This window comes from Mus caroli, chromosome 7 (genome assembly GCF_900094665.2).
Source record: "Mus caroli chromosome 7, CAROLI_EIJ_v1.1, whole genome shotgun sequence".
In the NCBI taxonomy this organism is placed as follows: Eukaryota; Metazoa; Chordata; class Mammalia; order Rodentia; family Muridae; genus Mus; species Mus caroli.
This window is the reverse complement of record NC_034576.1, coordinates 84,000,646-84,021,536: the sequence shown is the minus strand read 5'-3', so window position 1 is coordinate 84,021,536 and position 20,891 is coordinate 84,000,646. Positions and strand designations below refer to the sequence as shown.

The 20,891-nt window shown below is 44.7% G+C and overlaps 1 protein-coding gene across 7 annotated transcripts in view; it reads left to right on the top strand.

Moving 5' to 3' along the window:
- The first annotated feature begins 4,814 nt into the window (after window positions 1-4,814).
- Cpeb1 (cytoplasmic polyadenylation element binding protein 1) overlaps window positions 4,815-20,891 on the top strand; it is a 97,422-nt gene continuing 81,345 nt past the window's right edge. For 3 of the 7 annotated variants that reach the window (XM_029479985.1, XM_029479984.1, XM_029479983.1), the window contains exon 1: window positions 4,815-4,990. The gene's annotated coding sequence lies outside the window, so the exon portion shown is untranslated. Of the gene's footprint in view, window positions 4,991-6,234; window positions 6,296-6,480; window positions 6,523-20,891 lie in introns of those variants that run through there. The other 4 variants (XM_021166888.2, XM_029479979.1, XM_029479981.1 and 1 more) reach the window with 2 other exon arrangements.

Below are 20,891 nucleotides of genomic sequence, written 5' to 3'. Positions count from 1 at the left end.
CTCAGTTTCAGCTGGGTGTTATATCACAGGCCTAGAATCCCAGCACTTGCAAAGTGGTGGCAGGAGGATCAGAAGTTCAAGACTGTCTTTAGCTATGTAAGAAATCCAAAGCTACATGATCTGTCTTTTTTTTTTTTTTAATTCTTGGTCTTTTTTCTTTCCATTTGTGTGTGTGTGTGTGTGTGTGTGAGAGAGAGAGAGAGAGAGAGAGAGAGAGAGAGAGAGAGAGAGAGAGAGAATTTGTTGTAGACACATGGTGGTATATGTACATGTGTGTGTACATGTATGAAAATGTTGGGGCCTGAAGCTGATGTTGGCAATCACTGTTGCTCATTCTTCCAACATACTCATTGAAGAAGGATCTCTCAGTAGCACCCAGAGCTCACTGGTATGGTAGTGCCCCCAGCCAGCTTGCTCTGGGAATCCTGCCTTCACCTTCCCAGGATGGTATTACAGGCAGGATGCCACACTGATACAGTATTTGTGTGGGTTTGGGGGGTCTTTCCACTTGCCTGGCAATCCCTTTAACTCCTTAGGCATCCCCACAGACCTCTTCCCACAGTGTTTTCCTAAGTCTGAGCAGAGCCTAGTTCTCATTAATAGCTGGCAATTTGCCTTGGTTTCCTTCATAAGCTCTTTGGGAAGAAAGGACCCATCATATGGGGAATTCCCCAAATATAGCTGTACAGTTCAAAATAATATCCATTATACCTGGCTGGATAGAGGGCCTAGTGCTCTGACCCACTCCCAGCTTGGGAGATGACCCAGACGGCCATTGTAGAGGAGGACAGAAGAAACACAGCCTTGCTTCTTAAGTCACTTGTCTGCAGTATCTTGGGGATCCTGTTCACAGATTTTGAGGCCTGCCAGATAACTGAGCAGCCAAGGGGGCTTGTTTCCAAGCCTCGTGACCTCAGTCTTCAGCCCCTGAGACCACCTGGCAGAAGGGAAGAATCAACTTCCAGTCGTCTTCTGGTTTCCACACTTGTGCTGTGGCGCAATTCCCCCACCCTCATAGACTTAAATGTAAAACAAAAACAAATGTAACCACAATGCACAAAGCAATCTTTAACACTAAAAACCAAGTTGGGATTCTGAGCACTCTGTGGTGAGAGTGCATTGTGGCACCACGGGCAGCTGACAGGGAATAGTGAGGATCAGAGCCTTCACACCTGTGACAACCTGGTGGCCTTGCCTGATGCCTTCCCTGGTGAGGAGCAACAGGCATTCAACCATCATCTGTTCTTTAAAAAAAATAAATAAAAGGATGAAATAAGTTTAGGAGCAATTGTCAATTGAAATGAAGTAACTATTTTCTGCAGGCCTTCTCAGAACCTTTACTATCCCAAGGGGGCTTGTGACCATCCCTCTCCCACAAGTGGGACTACAGCATGCACTGTTATTCAAGGTTGGTATTTATTATCTTGGGATACTTTTCTCACAGAGCATTATGTCTGAGTGGGTTGTGCAGAATAGCCTCCAGGTCTAGGGAGTTGAAATATAGTGCCACAGCTTTTGACCCTATGACCAAGGCTCTAGCTTCTATGTCTCTGTAGCCCTGTCTCTTAAGTGCCTATCTGTTCAGAAGTATGCCAGAGTGAACTAGGTGTGGCCCTCCTGTTAGGGGAAGAGAACAAAAGCCGTCCCAGGGGCCAGCGCCGCATCTGGCTCTGGGGATTCGCCAGGCACTGTGGCACCAGACAGCAGCTGGAGCTGCTGACTTCAGGAGAGCTTGGGGGCCCTGGATTCTCCCCCCTCAGGAGTTCTGTTTTTATCACTGTTTTGTCTGAGATTGATCCACCAATTGAGAGCCACTTGAATGCTGGACTCAGACTCATTTTTACCTCTGAATCAGCTTTGATAGAGAATAGGGGCAAATTTCTAAGAACTATCAACACAGAAAGATTGGGAAATAGCTTTGGCTTGCTACATGGGCTTGAAGCCCCAGCACCCACATAGAAACCCAACCCCAGGATCCCAGGGACTCATTGGTTAGCCAGACTAGCCAAAACAGTGACCTCCAGTTTCACTAAGACACAATTTTAAAAGGGGAAGGGGTGGTAGAGCCATGGAAGAAGACATCCAGTGTCAATTTCATGCCTCTGCATGAACACACATGCTCATGTGCACATAAATACACACAGCACACATACACAGTTATTTATTGATCTTGGGAAATTTTGCTCACAGAACATATTTTATTGACTGCATTGTGGAGAATCAAAGTTCTTAGATATCCAAGCTATCTTAGATCTTTGAAAACCTTGATATTATTTCCAGCTTTAAATATTTTTCATAAAGCTTTAAACTATAGTGTGATCAAATTTATCATTTTAATTTTTAATTATTGTTTATAATTTGAAGAATTTGTCTATGGGCTGAGGCAATAAAAATGTCTCCTCCTAGGTCACATTGCATAGACTTATAACCCTGTGAGTTTTACCTTAGGAGGTAAATGCAAGAGAGTCTCAGTTCAAGACTATCCTGGGCTACATGGTGAGACCCTGCCTCAAAAAACCAAAACAACAAATAAAAATATTTTTGGTTGTGAGCCTAGACAAATTAAAAAAGATGTTCTCCTATATTCTTCTTTAAACTTCCAAAAACAACTTTTCAGATTTATATATTTAACCTATTTTAATTTTACATTTATATATGATAAAAGTGGGGCTGATCCTCTGTACTTAAAAAAAATTCATTACTGTGTGTATGTGCATGCACATGCACATACAGACATGTATACCATACACATATACACATCCGGTAACATGCTGAGGTAGGAGGATAAAAGGCTCAGCCAGTATACAAAAATATTTAGAGTCTGTTCAAAAAATGGGTGAGGTGAGGCAGGGCAAGATGGTTCACCAGGTAAAGACATTTGCTACCAAGCTTGATGACCTGGGCTCAAGCCCCGTGACCCACAGGGTAGAAGGAGAGAGCTGACTCCTGCGAGTGGTCTTCTGACCTCCACTTGTGTCCATATCACACAAATAAACAATAGATGTAAAATATGAAAGGAAGCTGGAGATGCCAGAGGTTTTACTCTCATCAGACTATGAAAACAGAAAACGACAGGTCTGAGTTTTCCATTTGCCCCTGTTGGCAAGGGGTCCTTGAGGAAGTCACTTAATTGCCTTCTTTTGTAGTATACTGGAGGTTGACCCTGGAGTCTTGTATGTACTAGACAAGCTCACCTATTGATTATATTCCCAACTCTACTCTTGAGTCTGGGGGTGTGGTGAGGGGATGTAGGGTGGGGGCACACAGGCTTACTAAGTTGTCCTCACAGGCTGGCTTTAAATTTGCAATCCTCCCTCCTGCCTCAGTCTCCCAAACAGCTGAATCCAAGCATGTTCCTTCTTTGAACAGCAGTCTCTTCACCTATGAGTTAACAAGCAAAGCATTTAGAAGTGTGCGAAGCACACGCTTGAGTGCCCAGAAAACACTCCACTCCTCCTGCCTTTGGCTAGGTTTAGGGATGGTGATTTAGCAGCAGAAATCTGTGTTCAAAGTTACTTTCTTATAGGCTGGGAGCTTGAAACTTTATATTTTTTCAGATATCCCTTCCCATAGGCCCTTAGGTGCCATTTCAAGTCTTAGATTCTTATCTTGTTTAACTTTGGGTCAGGGAGGACTGGATATGAAGGATCACAAATTGGCAGCTACTAAGGTACATGGCGACCTTAAGATGAGATATTTTAGAGGTTTCTGATGCCTATCAGCTAACCTATTCCTTCCATTTATTTATTTATTTATTTATTTATTTATTTATTTATTTATTTCCTTGAGGTAGACTTCCTTCAGACTGTAGTTCCTAACTGCCTTCGAATGCAAGGCACCCCTCCTTCTGCCTCATCTGTGATAGTATTGCAGTTATGGGCCTAAGCCACCATGGATGTCTTAGTCATGGATGCCATGAGTCTTTCCAGATATGCCTTGGGCCTTCAGAGCATCTCACACACCCTCACTTACAGTTCCCATGTTGTAGGCATCTAAGTGTGGCACCTCTCAGAATAGGAAGAGAAGAGAAGCAAGAACTATTAGGTTTGGTTTATCAGGCCTATGCTGCCAAGATGGGGGTTGGGCTGCTCCTAAGGGGATGGGTTCTCCATACTGTAACCACCCTTTCTGCTTAGGACTTCAGCAACCCTTGGGAACAACCACAGAATGGAGACTAGCTAGCTGTCATTCAGCTCCCTCTGGACTTCAACTCCAGCATCTGTCCTCTTCCCCACCTTCTCCAAACACACTAGGCTAGGACCATAGGCTTCCTTTCTTAATACCCTGGGCAGAAGCTTAAAAGTTCCTGCCTCACAAACCTGCCAGCAAGTTGGTAACAGCTTCTTCACCTGTCAGGAGGAGCCTTGAGTATAATACATGCTGAATAAAAAGTATAACATATGAAACACTTAGAAACGTTCAATAAGCGCTGTTCTCTTTCTTAACCAACCTAGTGGCTTATTTCCCACCTCCAACTCTCCAGCAACACCTTAAAAGAGATCTGGCAATTTCCAAGCTCCGTTCACCGTTCCTTACTAGTTTCCAGCTCAGCTAGCTGCAGAATAAAAACCGTTCAGAAACTGGGCTCGGGCTTCCCTCCTGTGGTACCAACACGCATTAGCTGGTCCTAGTCAGATTGCGCCTCTCAGTGCATTCCTCCCTCTCCGCCTTCCCTGGTCTGCAGCCCGGAATGCCATCTCCGCCTCTGCGCTCGCCTGGGCTTCCGGTCCGGTCCAGCCCTAGCTGACCCATGACGCCTCTCTGAACAACAGCTTCGCTCACCCTGATCTCTTGCCCCGAATTTTGTCAGTAAAGCGTCCTGTCATATCTGGAGGGAGCGTCGGGAGCGGTTTCCCTGGGGAACTGCAATCCGAAGAGGATCACTGCTGTCTTCGGAACTTTCCCGAATCCCCTGACGCCTGCGCTCCCGGTTCCAGCTCGCTCCAGATGCAGTGGCAGTCGATCTGAAGTGAGGGCGTGTCTGCTGCAGGTGGGGATTGATGGAGGGGTTGGGTTCGGTGCCACCCGGGCTTCCACCCGAGAGGTCACTAGCAAAGGAGAGGCGTGGTTATACGGTTTCTTTTGGGGGGGGGGGCGGCGCACGTCACCGGCGCAGCGGCATCCCAGGGTCTTGTAAATCTGTAGGGAAACTGAGGCCCGCGGGAGAGTGACTTGGTCAGGGTCACCGGGCGAGGGACGTGCTCAGGCCTGAGCCCCCTCGGCTCCCGGGAGGCAGTGGTGGCCTGTCTCGGCTCGAGCCTCAGAACTAGCCCCCTCCCTCCCCCGGTTCGGACCCCCAGGCCCAGGGTGGGCGGCGGAGCGCGGGTCTGGACGGCAGGAAGGAGCGCAGGGGGCGGGGGCGGGGACGAGGCCGGGCGGGGCCGACACAGGTGCTCCTCGTCAGGCCAGCGCCGCGGAGCTTTATAAGCCGCCGGGGTGCGGAGTCGCGCGCTGCTCGCTGCAAAAATAGTGCCCACGTGTGTGCGCGTCCCGCGCCGCACAGACCCGCCGGCCCGCGCGCCCGCCCGCCCGCCCGCCAGTCCCTTAGGGCCACGCCGGACCCCATGGCTTTCTCTCTGGTAAGAGCCGCCGGGGCGGGGCGGGGCCGGGCGGGGCTGCTGTCCCCGCCGGCCGCCTCGGCTAACGGTCCGCGCGCAGTCTCGCCGCTTCACAGGGCCCCCTCACTGCCGCCCGGGTTAGCGTCCCGGGCGGGGCGCCGGTCACATGCCCGCGGTCGTGGGCCTCGTGGAGCGGTGTGGGGCGCGCGGGGAGGGGCAGGGAGCTTCCTCGTGACTCAGGCCTTTGGGCTTAAAGGCGCCGCGGCCCTCCGGGGGCGGCCGCCGGGGCCTCGGAGCTGCACTTGCACAACTCCCGGTGGCCTCGAACATATGTCCAGACGGGAGCCGGCCGCGCGGACGGGCGCCCGGGCGCCCACAACACTTCCTCCTCCCGCAGCCGTCGCACGGGAGAGCCCGAGAGGCCGGCCGGCCGGCGGCGTCCGCGGCTCCCGTCTCTCTCTTTCCTTCCCTCTCTCTCTCCGAGAGTCGCCTTGGCGTCCCGCAGGAGGCAGGGGCTGGCGGCTCGCCGCGGGCGGCGCAGCAGCGAGCCGCGGAGACCCCTTCAGGCTGGGGCGGCGCTGGGGGAGGCGCGCCACGACGGCGCCGACATGGCTCCTTTAAAGCCGAGGTCTCGGGCCCCTCGTGCGGGCCGCGCGCTTTCCGAGCCCGGGGAAGTCACGTGGCTTCACACGTTCGATTGCTCCGGGAGCCCTAGCCCCGAGGGTGGACCGGGCCAGGTGAGGTCGCACGTGCGTGTGACCGGGCTTCGAGGGCTGTCCCCGGGAGCCTCGCGGGGCTGGGGGGCGCGGGCCCGGAGGGGAGGAGGAGTCGAGCAGCCCGCGAGGGGGCGCAGGCGGGAAGCCAGCTAGTCCTCGGCGGCGTCCGTCTTACTCGGGCGGCCTGGCGGGACGCACTCATGTGGCCTCGAGGGTGTCGCTCAGCGTTTCTCAGCCAGCAAGGCCAGGTGCCCAAACTCGGGGGTGTGTCGGGTTGCAGATGGGCTCGCGTGGCCTCCAGCTCTGACCTCAGGTTTGGGGGAGCGGAGGCTGGACGCTGGGTGGGTAGGGCTGACAAGGCTGCTTCACTGGGGCCTAGACGCCACGGGGTGGGGGGTGGGGGGGGGAGGCCCATGCCTAGGCAGGGGCACCCAGGTCAGCAAAGAGCGTCCTCGGTGGGCAGCGCGGGCCACCCGTGTGGGTTGCTGTGCGGTTCCAGCCTCTCACGGTGGCGAGCCTCATTTCCAGGGGGCTCTGCAAGGCCACGGTTCCTGCAAGTGGCCCGCAACACCAGAAAGCACGGAGCACCTGGGCTCCAGGGTCCTATGCAGCCTCGCAGACGTTAGTTAGCACCGTGCTCTGTAGTGGCACTTTGTGCCTTGCAGGCTGACTCTACCCTGCCCTCAGATAGAATTAAGCATGTGGAAATGTCGGAAGCACCCGAGACCTGGAATAGCCTGGGGCTGCCAGCCTCAGGCCGCCCCATCCCCCACCGCGGCCTCCAGGCCCGACTCTGATGAACGCTTTTCTCTGGCAACTGCTTCCTTTGGTCTCCCTGGCTACCGGGCTGCCTCCCCACTCTCTTCTGGCACCTGGGTAAACTGCTGGGCTGCGTCATTTGCTGGGGCCACGGGAAGTGGGTCGAGTTTAGTGCTCTGGAAAGGCACGCGTGTACCAGCTTTCTCCAGGTCACCTCTTAGGTGATTCGGGCCACGTGTACCAGTGGAGACTTTGATGAGGAGAGTTTCCACTTTCGCATGCTCTTTTTGAGTGTAAGGACACAAGATTTTCTTTTTTTAAAAAACAACAGAAAAATACAACAGGCAAAGCAAAACAAGAAATACAAGCTGGTGGTTGTTTTCCCTGTATGTAGAAAGGAATGGACCGCTGACTTTGAAAGTACACTGGGGCTGTAGCCTGTTAGCCCCTAAGGACAGTAGTGTTCAAGATTCACCACTTATCGTTTACCCTTTCTTGTAAGAGCTTGCCTGGAACTCACGGGGCATTTTCTGTAGCGTTTACCATGTCCCACCCTCTCACTTCTCACAGTTCTCTAAATTTGAGTCATTTGGCACTGCCTGCTCTGTTTAACGAAAGTTGACAAGTGTAGAGGTAAGGCAGCTTTGTAGTATAAAAACACTTGCTCCCCTCCCAATGATTGTTTTATAGACAGCTTCCCTGGCAGAACCCACCCCCCCCCCCCCCCCCCAGCGTGGAAGGGAGGCTGTGTCAGCCTGTAGAGCAGAAAGGAGTTAAGAGAGCTGACACAGACATTTAATGAACCTGGGGACATTCGCAGTTAGGAATGGTTCTGGAGTCCTTTCAGTATAGGCAATTGCAGTGCTGTGGCACACTTTAAGTGTTCATAAACCAGAAAGTGGAGGAGGAAGATGAAGTTGTATGATTCTAAGCATTGCACCAAACTTGTTAACAAGGAGCTATTGATAATGGCTGTTTTGAGAAGTATTTGTATCTGGTTCAATCGACTCAAAACAAAAACAAAAACAAAAAACCAACCAAACCAAACCCAAAAAACAAAACAAAACAAAAAACCCCTAAAAACCTTTAAGTGGTTTATAAACCTAAATTATACCAATGCAAACTAAATGAGTTGAAAAAGAGGGAAGAGTAGTAACCATCGACCTATAGTGTATATGTATAGTGTATATGTATAGTGTATATGTATAGTGTATATGTATAGTGTATATGTATGTGCTGCTCTAAAGGAAGTGTTCATTAATTGATTACTGAAAACTTCATGCCCAGAGTTGATGGACCTTTGATACCTCCCCATTTTGAAGAATCTCTGGCTTATAAGTACAGCAATAAAAACTTAAACAGTTTGGATTAAATACAACATCTTTAATGTTGGATTCAACCTGAAGACTAGTTTGAAGTTGAGGCTCACATACCCATTCAAAAAGCTATTAAGTGATGGAATCAGATCCTGGGTCTTTTTGTTGCTTTATCCCAATCTGTTACATGTTGTGTGCCTTGTCATGTCAAGGATCAAAAGGTTATTGGTGATGGATGATGTCGAGAAGGGGTTTTATGGGCTGGTCCTATTTTTAAAGTTGTCTGTAGAGATAGGAATCTCCTCTTGCTGTAGAATTCAGGATAGGTTTTCTGAGCATTAGTGCCTGGAAGGAATGTGCTGTGTGTACTATTCCATGGTGTGGGTCAGAGCAGTTGGTCCTGATAGCCAGAGGTCTGAAGAAAGACTCCTCCCACTGTGTGCTGACCCTCCCAACCTACTGTAAAGAAAACTTATATTTTCAGTAGAGATAAAATTTTAATAATTTTTTTCTCAGACAAGACAGATTTGAAATAATTGTCTTTAAGTTTTATTATATTTTTAATAATTGCATATTGGGAGAACAACTTGCAGGAGTCAGTTCTGTCCTTTCAGCATAAGATCCTGGGGCTTAGGATCCTGCTGAGCCACATTGACAGCCCTGCAATTATAGATAATCGTTCTAAGACTGATGAAAGTAGAATGGTGCATAGTCTTATCACCTGTCCTTGCCAAATGCCTCTAGTGATGTCTCCTGCATTTCCATGAAAAGTTAGACTGTTCAAAGTGCGTGCCTTTCTTCCTGCCTATTCTCTCCCTCCCCCTCTCTGCTCCCTCTCTGCAGGATCTCCTTACCCTTAGGCTTGAACTCCCAACACACCTATAGCAGTCTCCTGAGTAAAAAAGCTGAGATTGGGCTGAGCTGGGCTGGGTTTTTAAATTTATTTTTTCCTGTTGTTGTTGAGTTCTCTTTTTGTTGTTTTGTTTTGTTTTTGTTTTTTGTTTTTTGTTTTTTTTGTTTTTTTGGTGTATGTACACCAAGTTGTAAAATCCTAAAGACTAATCTCCCAGGGCACAAAAGGACCCTGACCTAGTAATGAGGGGCTGGGTCTTTAATTCTGGGCAAGGCTTAGAATCTTAGTATCAGCATTCTATCTAGTCATATCTAATCTATTGAGAGGTTGAAAGGTGATAGAAGGAACACTTACTTCTGTATTTTACTCTTAAGGCTGTAAAGTAGTAATGAGTATATTCAAAACCTTTGGCAAGTGGATTTTTATGTGAGAACACAAACTCTGATACAAACCAGGTAGATTCTTTACCCATTGCCTGGAAAGTTTTGCTAAAGATAAGAACTTCAAAATGTCACCTGACTTTAGTCTCTCTAACATTTTGTAGCAGCTAAGAAAATCAGATCTGAGTTCAGTATTGGCAAATTAGGGAAGCCTAGAGAGCAGTGGATGAGTCTGGGGCATCTGCACAAAAGTTCTTTCTTTCTAGTGTCTGCTTTATTGCTAAGTGTTGTGTGTAAGTTTAATTCACTGGTATGTGTTCCCTTAGATAATTGACCTAAAATCCTATCCATTTAAAGGGCAAATTCATTAGTGAACTTGTAGTTCTACTTAAAGTTGGGCAGCAATATCTAACCAACCCATGTACTACTGTATTAGACTTCTGTTTTCAGTAGCTAGTAGTGGAGATATTAAAAGAATTAGGATCAAGCAAAAAAATGATTTTTCAGTGTTGGAAGAGCTGAGCTACTGAACATCTGCTTTTCCTAATCTAAACTGATCTGACTTTGGGTAAAGTTTGGCCCAAAGCTCCAGGGACAAAGGAGTAGAAGTGGGGTTGTATGTAGAGCTTAGGGTGAGGCAGTTACATAAATAAGTTTGGGCTCTCACCTATTGTTTGACTTAAAACCAAGAAGTATTGATTGCACCCTTTCAGTGTTCATTAAGTCCTTGGATGCTACTCCACTTCTTTTGCTCCCCACACTGCAGCTTTGGAAATTCCCTTTATTTTCCCCTGTTGAAACATTGCTGTGGTTTGCAGTGTTTCAGTTCAGAGCTGCTTATGAAAGAGTCCCATCGTCTGTAAACACAGATCCCGAGGCTGAGAGGTTTTATGCTGAAGACAGGACACCAGCTATTAGGAATTTCTTACTTTCTGTAACAGGCTGAAAAGATTGACCTAAAAGATACATAATAAATGTGATATTTCATATTTTTACATTTACTTTGTGTGTATGTGGGTGGTGGAGGACAACTTGGGGGAAATCAGTTTTCTCCTCCCACCATGTAGGTTCCTACTTTATTTGTTTTTGTTTTTTTCTTACTGACTTCTATCCCCCCACCCCGTTTTTGTCTTGTTTTGTTTTGTTTTGTTTTTAAATGTATGAGTGCTCTGTCTGAATGTACACCTACAGGGCATCAGATCCCTTTATAGATGGTTGTGAACCACCATGTGGTTTCTGGGAGCTTAGGACCTCTGGAAGAGCAGCCAGTACTTTTAGCCATTGAGTCATCTCACCAGCCCCTAGATTCCTGGCTTTAACATAGGTGTCAGGCTTGGTGACAAATGCTTTTATCCACAGAGCCAGCCCTCTTACAGTTTTATAGGAAGGTATTTGACTTTTCACGAGAAGTTGGTATTCACATTAATTTTAAAATGACATTATAGACATAAGTTCCAATTCTTTGTGTCAGAGATTGCATTATTTCCTTACTATTTGATGTGTTTTAAGAAATAGGGTGACAGTGTTCTTGACAGGTTTAGATGAACACTTGGGTATGGGTTACCTTTGAATTCAACTTCACCTCTTCGAGTATTTCTTTATGGGTTGAATAGCCCTTTAAAACTTTTTTGCTCATGATTTTTGTTTTTTCCTGAATGTATGTATATGCTCCATATGTGTGTCCATGCATGGCTGTGAGTCTCTGACGGGGCATTGAGACCTGAATGTAGGTTCTCTGTAAGAACAGCAAATGCTCTTAGTGATTTAGCCATTTCTAGCCTCGAGTAGCTCTTAGTAGTGAGTTAACACTCGGATTTTTGTTTTTAAGGCATTTTTTTTGCCACCTTCCCTTGAGGTAATTGGAGAATCCCCAGAAGGTTAGGTCTAAAGATTGATTTGTGTACTAAAGCTGGGTTCCCTGTTGGTATTAGGAGTCACTTGACTATTGGTGTTATTGGCCTCTCTATTATTCACCAGCATGATACACTGGTATGATACTATCTAGATGGATTTAGCACAGCTGCCCGCTATCTCCTTTGCTAAGGTTGTGAAAATAGCCTTCCTGTTTGAAGGAGAGTAATGACCTTGCTGGGCAGGCATGTGTGAATGAAGGCATGTGTGTCTTTTGTTACAACACTTGAAGCTATTACACCTGTGCATCCTGCATTTTAGTTTGTGTTCTTGGTTTGGGGGCTCTAACACCATCTGTCTTCTGAGTTGGCCCTTTCTCCTGAGGTGGATATTATTATTATTATTATTATTGCTATAATCTTGAAAGTGTTTTAAAGCTCAAAACATGTTTTGAGACCTGCCTCCCAGGTATAATTTGGAGTTGACACCAAGCCCAGTTTATAATTTCTTAATATTTTAATGGAGAAAGGAAAAGGTCTTAGAATGAAATGATTGTTTTTAATTTTATGCAGCAATTGGCTGTATAGCTAGAACTGGAACCCATTTTCAGACTCTGTATTCCTTCCAGAATTCTTACACCTTGACCCTCTGCTATGTTGATTTTATTTTAAAATTTCTACTTAATTACTACAATTAATGCTTCCTACTTTTTTCTGACCCATTGGTCCTGGTGATTACAGGCTTCCATTTTTATTTTTTTCATCTTGGTGATGAACTCCCCATGGTTCAGCCTGTTAGCTCAGACATGTTCATCTGTGTAGGGGGCAATGGTCTTCCATAGCTGTACCCATTTGTCTGTGTGACCAAGTTTTAGGCTGTTTACTGCTGTTTATTCTCAAGATCTAGGCATCGGTCTTTCTGATGGATGTTAAATGTAGCAGGTTTTATGTGTCTGTGTGTGTCTGATTTTGTGTGTGTGTGTGTGTGTGTGTACGAGTGTGTGTATTAGACGTCCACCTCTGGTGTCTTCTTTAATCACTTTTCATCTTATTTTATAGGCCACTGAACCTGGACCTCGCCAGTTCAGCTAGGCTAGCTGACTAGGGGCTGCAGGGTTTCAGTTGTCTGAGCCCCCTTTTTCTGTGATTACAGGAACATGCTGCCATGCCACACTTTTTTGTGGGTCTTGTGGATTTGAGCCCAGGTTCTCATGCTTATGTAGCAAGCATATTACCAACTGAGTTGTGTTTCCAGTTTCCAAGCCTAAAACAGAATTAGTTTATTTCCTTTGCTCTTCTAGTAGAGCTAATATAATTCTGTTCCTTTTCCCAACTAGTCTACATTTTTTTCCAACTAAATTTGAGACTCTAGTGTAGTGGGTCCCAGCCTCCTGCTCCAACCCTTTAATACAGCTCCTCATGCTGTGATGACCTCTAACATAACCTTTTCATTGCTACTTCACAACGGTAATTTTGCTGTTGTTTTTAATTGTAATGTAAATATCTGATATTTCTGGGGTCTTTGGTGACCCCTGCCTGTGAAAGACAGCCCACAGGTTGAGAACTGCTGCTCTAGTGCCACTGTACACGCAAGAACTGTGTTTGGCTATTACTGTTTTCTAACACACTAGACTTGTTACAGAAAGAGGCTAGGGAAGTACATTATTGAAAATGATGGAGACTTCCCTTTAGGAACTTTTAGTTTCTAGAACTTAAAGACTTGCTATAATCACATGCTGTGTGTTCTCTGTGGCTCTTACATGCTTCTATTTCTTGTGCATTACCTTGCATGAGTATTATCAATCTGTGTTTCTCACCGTCCTTCGCAGCTGTTGTTGCATGTTTATACCTGTCACTTTCATGGTACACGGTCCCACTAGTGTTACTCTTGCTTCCTAGTCATATCTCCCTGCTTCTTGGTCTTTAGTGGATTGTTCTGGATGAAAGCCATTTTCATGAATCTTTGCTGTTTTCACCCTCTCAAGATTAAAAAAAAAAAAACAGTTTAGTCATCAGTCTTTCTGTCTGTACTGTCAAAGCTTAGTCACTCAGTCATAGCAGAATTTGGTTTTTTAAATTTGGATTAAAAACCATTACACATAAACAAAAAAGAGAAACCATGAACGGTGTAATGTGGCCCCTGGGAATCCAAAAATTACCAGTATTTTCCTTCTTTCTCATCTATGTCAAGGGCCACTGTGGGATTAAATAAATTCCCAGCTTTCAGGAAGTCACTAGTCTGATGGGAACATAAGCATGTAAACAGGGTATCTGCTATATTGTAAGTAAAAGCAAAAATAGACAGAAATAACATGGGTAGTAGGTATTTAAAAAATTAAAGACTTCCAAAACAGGCTGAGAGGAAGGTTATTTTGGGGGAAGTAGTACAATATCACTAAAATTTTAATACAAAAGTGTACCATCTTTTTAAAAAATTTATAATTACATTTATGTACTGAAACAGTGTACATTTAACCCAATTTAGTGGCGAGTTTTTTAGCCTTTGCCTTTTTCAGCTTGGCAATGCAAGCCACAGACTTAGGACCCAGGACGTTGCCTCCCCAGTGGTGACAGATCTCGTCATATCTGTCTTTATAATTGGTCCCAATAGCTTCCACCAGCTTAGCCAGAGCATCCTTGTCTTCTGAGTTAACCTATGTGAAGGCATCACTGGTACATGTCTTCCTATGGACCAGGCACCCCAGCCTGACCTTTCCCTTGATAATGCAATAGGGCACCCCCATCTTTCGACTGGGCAGGCAGGACACCAGCTCAATGGGGTCTACCCACGGGCAATCACCACCAGCTGAGCCTTCTTGTTCTCCACCAAGGTGGTGACTGTAGTGACCCCTGCATGGAGGACAGGTAGACTCTTAGTTGGGACAGTATCTTTCTTCTCAGCATGGGCCAGTAGCTTTTGTTTCTCTTGCTTTGTCTCTGACCTGTACTTGTGGGCAAGCTTAAGCAGCTGAGTAGCTGTTTGCCCGTCCAGGGCCTGGGTGAACTTGTTAATGGCAGGAGGTACTTTGAGTCACTTATAGAGAGGATGGCTCTTTGCAGCTGCAGCCTGATATAGCAGGGCCATTTGATGAAACGTGTTAGATCTCTTTTGGGCTGGATGTCCTGCCCAATGCTGAAGTTCTTGGGCCTTTTCTCAAACAAAGGACTGACTTTTGGCTTCCTGTTTCTTTTTTTTTTTTTTTGTTTTTCGAGACAGGGTTTCTCTGTGTAGCCCTGGCTGTCCTGGAACTCACTTTGTAGACCAGGCTAGCCTCGAACTCAGAAATCCGCCTGCCTCTGCCTCGGCTTCCTGTTTCTTGACAATGGCAGGGGCCAGGGCCACCTTCTTCCCCTTGGCCTTCTTTCCTTTGGGCATCTTGCTTGGCTGGTGGAGAGCAAAAGTGTACCACCTTAAGACAAAGGAATATACAGAAGAAACAAGTACATCTGACTATAAAAGGATATGCATAAAAATAGTCAACAGTGAGGCATGGAAGACAGCTTAGCAGGTAGAGAGCCCTTGACATTAAGCCAGATGACCTGAGCTTAATCCCTGATACCCACACAGTAGAGGGAGAATCGCCTCTCAAGGGTTGTCCTCCTATCCCCTCCTCTCTCCCCCTGCTCACCAACCCACCCACTCCTGCTTCCTGACCCTGGCAGTCCCTTACACTGGGGCATCGAGCCTTTATAGGACCAAGGACCTCTCCTCCCATTGATACTCGACAAGGTCATCCTCTGCTACATATGTGGCTGGAGCCGTGGGTTCCTCCATGTGTATTCTTTGGTTGGTGGTTTAATCCCTGGGAGCTCTGAGGTGGGGGTGGGGTCTGGTTGGTTGATATTGATGTTTTTCCTATGGGGTTGCAAACCCCTTTAGCTCCTTTAGTCCTTTTCCTAACTCCTCCATTGGGGACCCCATGCTCAGTCCAATGGTTGGCTGTAAGCATCTTCCTCTGTATTTGTCAGGCTCTGGCAGAGCCTCTCAGGAGACAACTATATCCGGCTCCTGTCAGCAAGCACTTCTTGGCATCCACAATAGTGTCTGATTTGGTGACTGTGATATAATACAAAACAATACATGTCAACAGATTATAGGGAAGTAGATAAAATGTAGCTAGCTTCTATTAAGTTAACTCTAAAAGTTGGGGTAGGTCTGGAGAGATGGCTTAGCAGTTAAGACCATTTGTTGCTCTTGCAGAGAACTCAGGTTTGGTTCTCAGCTCCTACATGATGGCTAACAACTCCAACTCCAGTTTCAGGAGTACTTTACAATGTTAATTAAAAATGAAAGAAAAAATTTCCCCAAATTAACATAGTTTAATTACTTCAGCAATGGTATAGCAAAGTTTTAATGAGAACATACTTATAGATAGGCTATGTCTGTATCAGAGCTCTTAAGATCCATCTGTAGGAATGTTAGAGGTGTAAAGAATTCTGAGAGTGAAATGTAGTCCTGTATAGGATATTTTCTTATTTGTATTTTTCAAAGGTGTATTGATAGGAACGTACATGCAGAAAGAAAATATCTTGTCAAGAATTGCTCATTGGTTTTTATACAGCACAGTGAACTAAGCAAAGAGCATTCTACCTGTGGTGGTGTGAATAAGAATGGTCCTTATATGCTCATATAGAAGAATGCTTAGTTACCAGGGAGTGGCACTATTTGAGAAGGATTAGGATGTGTGACCTTATTGGAGGAAGTGTGTCATTGGTTCAAACAGACACAGTCTCTCTTTGCTTGAGCATCAGGATGTAAACATCAACTACCACTCTAGCACCATCTGATGTTTAACCTCAAGGATTAAAGAGAGAAGCAAGGGTGTGGGAGTTAGAGGAAATAGATTTCTGTACAGAGAAGCTAGAAGAAGACTACCAGAGGGGAGCGTGGGTCTAAGGAACAGTCTAAAATTTGAAGAGAGTTGATCCTGTTCACTGAAAAGATAAGTAACTGAAATAATAATTATCAAGAGATCCCAAGGGTGTAGGATGTCAAAACTGTTCTTTAATAGAACTCATTTCTTTGGTAGTAGAGGAAAAGATAATAGTAAAAGTTATGTCAGAATGAATAGAAGAACCTAGATGACCGGTTGTCTAGGGCCTTCAGTATCTTTTAACAACAATGATTTTTTGAGACTGTCATTATCATGAATGAAAAGGTATGCTTAGCTAAATTGAAAATCTTGGTTGAAGTTTATAGAGCTCTAGGATTAAAATTGAGGTCCCAAACTTCAGATTCCTTTTCCCTTCTTTCTACATCAGGCAGTTTGCAGAACACTTGGAGAGGAGAGGAGTTTGGGAAACAATTCTGACATAGCTCTGGAGCCTTGGAGTTTCGTTTGAGGAATTCTCTGTGATCAAAACTTAAAATCTAAATTCTGAGTAGTCATTGAGTTTTGCCCGAAGACAGTTAGTGTGTGAATATCCTATTTCTAAAGCATAAGAAGCTATTACTGTTTATGCAAGTATTTTTAAATTGCCCAAAGTACCGACGACAGAGTATAATGTGGATCTAGCTATCATATGGTATCTAGATTGAGAGCTTGAAAATATAGCAGATCTTAATGTTGGGTACTGCTGCAGAGGTATAGATTCAGGCTGTGAGCAGCCTTACAGTTTATCAAATTGTAGAGTTAGTGATGCTTGCAGTGAATAGTGACTAGTTATTTGTGGACAAAAGCTATAGTTACAGTGATCATGTGCTGTCAACTATTTTTGATCAATTTTGGTATTAAATATTCCATTCTGGGCCTAGGAAAATGGCTCAGCAGTTACTCTGCTCTTTTAGAGGAACCAAGTTCAGTTCCCAGCTCACAACTGCATGTAACTCCAGCTCTGGTGGATCTGAAAATTTCTGGCCTCCATGAGCAGCAGCATTCATGTACATGTGTGTGTATGTGTGTGTGTGTATGCATATATATATATATATATATATATATATATATATCACATAAACACATGCACTAACACAATCTAAAACCGAAAATCTTTAAATGATTTCCTTACTATTTTCTGGATACTGTTCTGTCTCCTCCTCAGACTGACAACAGAATTAAGACTGGGTGATTGGTAGGTATATGTACCCTATAGATACATAAAAATAACCAAAGGAGGACGAGGCAGGAGGAAGTGTTTCCTGAATTCAGTAGAGTGGCTGAGGTTCCCCACCCCCACCCACAAAGCCAAGAAAGATTTGGTTGGCTTTAGCAACTATGAAATCATTGATTTAGGAGCTATATAGTGTCAAGTATTTTGGGACGGCATGTTGACCGTGTTATAGATTGAAGGAATGAACCAGAGATAAATACTGGTTGGTCACTGTACTGGCTGGTTGTGTGTCAACTCGACACCGCTGGGTTATCACAGAGAAAGGAGCTTCAGGTGAGGAAATGCTTCCATGAGATCCAGCTGTGGGGCATTTTCTTAATTAGTGATCAAGGGGGAAAGGCCCCTTGTGGGTGGTGCCATCTCTGGGCTGGTAGTCTTGGGTTCTATAAGACAGCAGGCTGAGCAAGCCAGGGGAAGCAAGCCAGTAAAGGACATCCCTCCATGGCCTCTGCATCAGCTCCTGTTTCCTGACCTGCTTGAGTTCCACTCCTGACTTCCTTTAGTGATGAACAGCAGCATGGAAGTGTAAGCTGAATAAACCCTTTCCGCCCCAACTTGCTTCTTGGTCATGATGTTTGTGCAGGAATAGAAACCCTGACTAAGACAATCATGAAGCAGACAAAATGGGCAGTGGATTGAGGAGGATTAAGGTAGAAGAGCCTTGCACACACAGCAATAAAGAGAAAGAGCCATAGTAGAAATGATGGAAGGTCATGAAGAAGAGTGGTCAACTGTCTCTTGGATGGTTAATATATTCTATTCTCTTTCTTATAGGGTAGCCTTTATTTCTTGTTGGAACATTGCTCTCCTTGAATATACTGTGTTTTATATCCTCTGCCACTTTGTTTTATGTTTTTTAAATGTCTGCATATTGAAACTCTTCATATTCAGTTTTCCCTAACTTAGAAGTTTTAGTTGTGAAACCATTTGAGACTGATTATTACTTTCTGGAGTATTTTGTTTTCCACTGGCCTTACTGAATCTACTCATTCCATTAAATGAATTCTTCTGAGACACGAGCTGTTTTATCTATTCTGTGATCTCAATTTCTTACCAGCAGTTTTTCAGTATTCATGAAATATTGAGCTGTGTGAAATTTCTTTTTTTTTTTTGGTTAAAATGATTAGTTATTATTAACTAAAATAGTATTACTAATTTTATATGTACCAAAATAAAATTTTATTCATTATATTTTTTTCAGAGACTACTTTTTCTTTTTTTTTTAATTAGATATTTTCTTTATTTACATTTCAAATGTCATCCCCTTTCCTAGTTTCCCCTCCCCCCTTCCCCTGCTCCCCAACCCACCCACTCTTGCTTCCTGGCCTTGGCATTCCCCTATGATGGGGCACAGAACCTTCACAGGACCAAGGGCATCTCCTCTCATTGATGACTGACTCGGCCATCCTCTCCTACATATGCAGCTAGAGCCATGAGTCCCACCATTTGTTTTCGCTGGCTGGTGGTTTAGTCCCAGGGAACTCTGGGGGTACTGTTTAGTCCATATTGTTGTTCCTCCTATGGGGCTGTAAACCCCTTCAGCTCCTTGGGTCCTTTCTCTAGCTCCTTCATTGGGGACCCTGTGCTCAGTCCAATGGATGACTGTGAGCATCCACTTCTGTATTTGTCAGGCACTGGCATAGCCTCTCAGGAGACAGCTTTATCAGGCTCCTGTCCGCAAGCCCTTGTTGGCATCTGCAATAGTGTCTGGGTTTGGTAGTTGTTTATGGGATGGATCCCCAGGTGGGGCAGTCTCTGGATGGTCATCCCTTCAGTCTCTGCTCTGAACTTTGTCTCTGCAACTCCTTCCATGGGTATTTTGTTCCCCCTTCTAAGAAGGACTGAAGTTCCACACTATGGTCTTCCTTCTTCTTGAGTTTCATGTGTTTTGTGAATTGTATCTTGGGTATTCTGAGCTTCTGGGCTAATATTCACTGATCAGTGAGTGCATACTATGTGTGTTCTTTTGTGATTGGGTTACCTCACTTAGGATGATATCCTCCAGATCCATCCATTTGCAGAGACTACTACATTTTTTAAAAAGACCTTGGCAGGACTACCCTGTTCTTTCCCTTCTCTCTCCCTCTCTCTCTCTTTTTCAGTTTCATATATACATGTGTATGAATAGTATCCAAGATATATAATATATACAAAAACTATATATGTATACATATACATACATACACACACACACACATATATATATATATATATATACACACACATGTATAGTATTAAGCCTATTTCTCCACATACCCTCCTACTTTACCTTTTCTCTCTGCATAGTTCCCTTTGTTGTTGTTTTTCTTTCTTTTTGAGACAGTTTTATCACGTAACAGGATGGCCTTGAACTAAGCCTTCCCAGTTTCCTGATGAAGATTTAAAGCAACCTTAGAAATATAGCTAGGTTTGCATTATTTTGCAAGAAAAACATGTTTCTAATTTATCATCCCTAAATGATTTGTGTATGGTTATTTAAAATTGCAATAAAAAGTATATTCAAATCTTGAATTTAAATGTTCAACTGTATATTTAGTATAAGTCTAAGGCAAATTGCCAAAGTACAGTACAGTATACTGTTCTTGGGAGGCCTCTAAGTAGATTATTTTCTTTTACTTTGACAGTATTTTTTTTTAAAGGTTTGAATGTACAAGACCAATGATTTTAACTAAAAAGAAACCAATTAAATGGATTCTCAGGGAAAAAAGCATAAATACAGTTTTTTTTTTTTTTAGAAGGCTTCCTAAATTCTAATTCATGGACTTTGGTTTAAAATTCTCTCAGCGGTTAAGAGCATCGACTGCTCTTCCGAAGGTTCTGAGTTCAAATCCCAGAACCACATGGTGGCTCACAACCATCTGTAATGAGATCTGATGCCCTCTTCTGGTGTGCCTGAAGACAGCTACAGTGTCATATAATACAGTACATATAATAAATAAATCTTTAAAAAATTCTCATTTGGAGACATAAACTGTATCTTTCAGAATAACTTGAATTTATTTATTTTTTTTCTTTCTTTCATTTTGACCAGGCTGGCCTCACACTAACAGAGACCTGCCTGCTTCTGCTTTCCAAGTGTGAGGATGCACCTGGCCCAGGCTTAAGTTTCTTTGCTAGCTTTTTACGTGTCTGTGAGGGGTTCACAGTAAGTCCCTGGACGGCATCTCTAGTGTGGAGTTGTGTTCTTCAGTTCAAGCGTATTGAGTGAAGACGAGAGGCGGTAGTAGTACTGTGGTCCTTTATGAGAATGAATGTCACCTAGCCAAGGTTTGACCTGAGGAATGATTGCCATATGCTCGGCCTAGGACGGATACTCTCTGAAGCCAATGCCATGGGTTTCCAATAAAGCAG